This window comes from Bison bison, unplaced genomic scaffold (assembly GCF_000754665.1).
Source record: "Bison bison bison isolate TAMUID 2011002044 unplaced genomic scaffold, Bison_UMD1.0 scf7180017864386, whole genome shotgun sequence".
NCBI lineage: Eukaryota > Metazoa > Chordata > Mammalia > Artiodactyla > Bovidae > Bison > Bison bison.
In genome coordinates this window covers 405,080-407,601 of record NW_011494958.1, presented here as the reverse complement: position 1 = coordinate 407,601, position 2,522 = coordinate 405,080, and the positions used below count along the sequence as shown (strand labels likewise).

At 41.4% G+C, this 2,522-nt stretch overlaps 1 pseudogene; it reads right to left on the bottom strand.

Annotated features, from left to right (window-relative positions):
- The window catches only part of LOC105001949, a 25,135-nt pseudogene extending 22,971 nt beyond the window's left edge, over window positions 1–2,164 (bottom strand).
- Between the last annotated feature and the right edge of the window lie 358 nt (window positions 2,165–2,522).

Here is a 2,522-nt window from a genome sequence, read left to right as displayed (position 1 = left end):
GGAGAAGGAGACGACAGAGGGATGAGATGGGCTGGATGGCATCACTGACTCGATGGACGTGAGTCTGAGTGGAACTCCGGGAGCTGGCGATGGACAGGGAGGCCTGGCGTGCTGTGATTCATGGGGTCTCAAAGAGTCGGACACGACTGAGCGACTGAACTGAACTGAACTGAAGGAAGTTAAAGGTGATCTGTGGTCAAATGGTGGTGAAAAATGCCTTTCAAATAATAGATAAGTGTGATTCAACATTTGGAAATAAATTTAGATTCAAAAGTTCAAAGTAATAATAGAAATCGCAGATGCAAAAATTTTGGAAAAATCTATAAAGGCAGTTTATTAGGACTAGGCATGCAGAACTTTCTCTATCATTTTGTTTAGAACAATAATCCGCAAGTGAAGAATATTAAAATGACATTTTTTTTTCTTTCAAAATGAATAATGGAAAGAACACATGACTCCTTTGTCCATGAGATTTCCCAGGCAAGTATACTGGAATGGGTTTCCATTTCCTTCTCCAGGGGATCTTTCTGATCCAGGGATTGAACCTGTGTCTCCCGCACTGACAGGAGGATTCTTTACCACTGAGCCCCCAAGGAGGCTAAATATATATGTACATGCATAAAGTAACTAAAAGGCAAACATCCAGCTTGTGGGAAAACTCTAATTCTTTATTTGAAAGAGTGCAATGAAAAACAAGCAAAATTCTTTCATCCTACCATACAAAAGTAAAGGGCTCACTGCTTAAAATTTCCTAGGTAGAAAGATCTTAAATCTTCTGAACACACACACACAAACACACAAAACAGTTACTTGTGTTACTTAGCTTGACTTGATGATCTTTCCATAATTTGTACACATATCAATGCATTAAGTTTTATACCTCTAGTATATATAATATTTATACATGAAGTGTCTCAATAAAGATATTTTGCTAAAGAACTGTTACATCTTGATATAAAAAGAGAATTAACCCAATTTTAAAAAGCAAAGGACTCAGATAATTGGTGGTAGAGAAAGTAAATGGCTAACAAAATCACATACATAGTTAACCTCATGAGAAATGAAATAATTCCAAAGTAAGATCATTACCATATGCCTTTTAACATCTTAAAAATTTTGTTATTTACTTCACAGAAGACACTGTGAATGGAGAAGACAATGGCACCCCACTCCAGTACTCTTGCCTGGAAAATCCCATGGACAGAGGAGCCTGGTAGGCTGCAGTCCATGGGGTCGCTAAGGGTGGGACATGACTGAGCAACTTCACTTTCACTTTTCACTTTCATGCATTGGAGAAGGAAATGGCAACCCACTCCAGTGTTCTTGCCTGGAGATTCCCAGGGACGGGGGAGCCTGGTGGGCTGCCTTCTATGGGGTCGCACAGAGTCGGACACAACTGAAGTGACTTAGCAGCAGCAGGCACTGTGAAATAGATGTCTCAGATACTGTGAAATACGTGTGCTATTGTTGCCAACATGTATTACCGGGCATTCCTTGACACGGATCTTTCTCAATATAAAAACATGGTTAATTATGGCCTATCATAAAAATTAGTAAGAAATTTCTTCATTGTATATTCCTCCATAATTAATACCCTGGGGCTTCCCTGATGGATCAGTGGTAAAGAATCCGCCTGCCAGTGCAGAAGATGCCGGTTCAAACCCTGGGTTGGAAGATACCCTGGAGAAGGAAATGGCCACCTACTCTAGTACTCCAGCCTGGGAAGTGCCATGGACAGAGGAGTCTGGCGGGGTGCAGTCCATGGGGTTGCAAAAGAGTCAGACATGACTTAGTGACTAAACAACAACAACAACAACATAGTTGATACCCATATCAGTGCTCCAGTTAATTGATAAAATATTTGGATACATGTTCTACTTTTACTGGAAGCACTTTATGCCTCTCATCCCTCTTCGAATTGGGCTTCCATTCCTATCATTTAGTTGTCATCCCTGAATGTTGCCTTACTGAATCCAATGTTCACTTCTCTTTTTTTTGTATCATAAAGCTATACTAGTATTTAATAAAGCAAACAAACAGCCACAGTGGTCTCTGTGATCTGGGTGGGGCTGATGCTTGAGCAGCATCAGGTAAACATTCTTGGATTTCATTTTCTTAGGTTTTTTTCATCAGTTGTCTTTTGGGTTCTTGGACTCACCTGCATGGGAACTCTGAGAAGTTCTTTGGGTGGAAATCTGAATCCCTTCCTGGACACTCAAGGAGGAAGACTGGAGCTCTGCCCCAGACAAGACAGCAGGAAGGGGTCAAGCTTTGGTCTTGTATAGCCTCAGGACTCCAAGAGCAAAAACTGTCTCAATCATGCCCAGGTTGTACAAGCTCAGGGATGCAGCAGAGGAGGTATTTACAGCTCTCTATGTCTGCTCATTAGATACATTTCCCTCATGGTGCTACAACCTGTAAGCACCTGAATTCCCGTGGGACTTCATCTGGACAGAAAGGCTTTTCCCCCACTGTTTCTTTGCTCACAGGATACCACTTATAAGCCAGGCAAATTCAGTTTT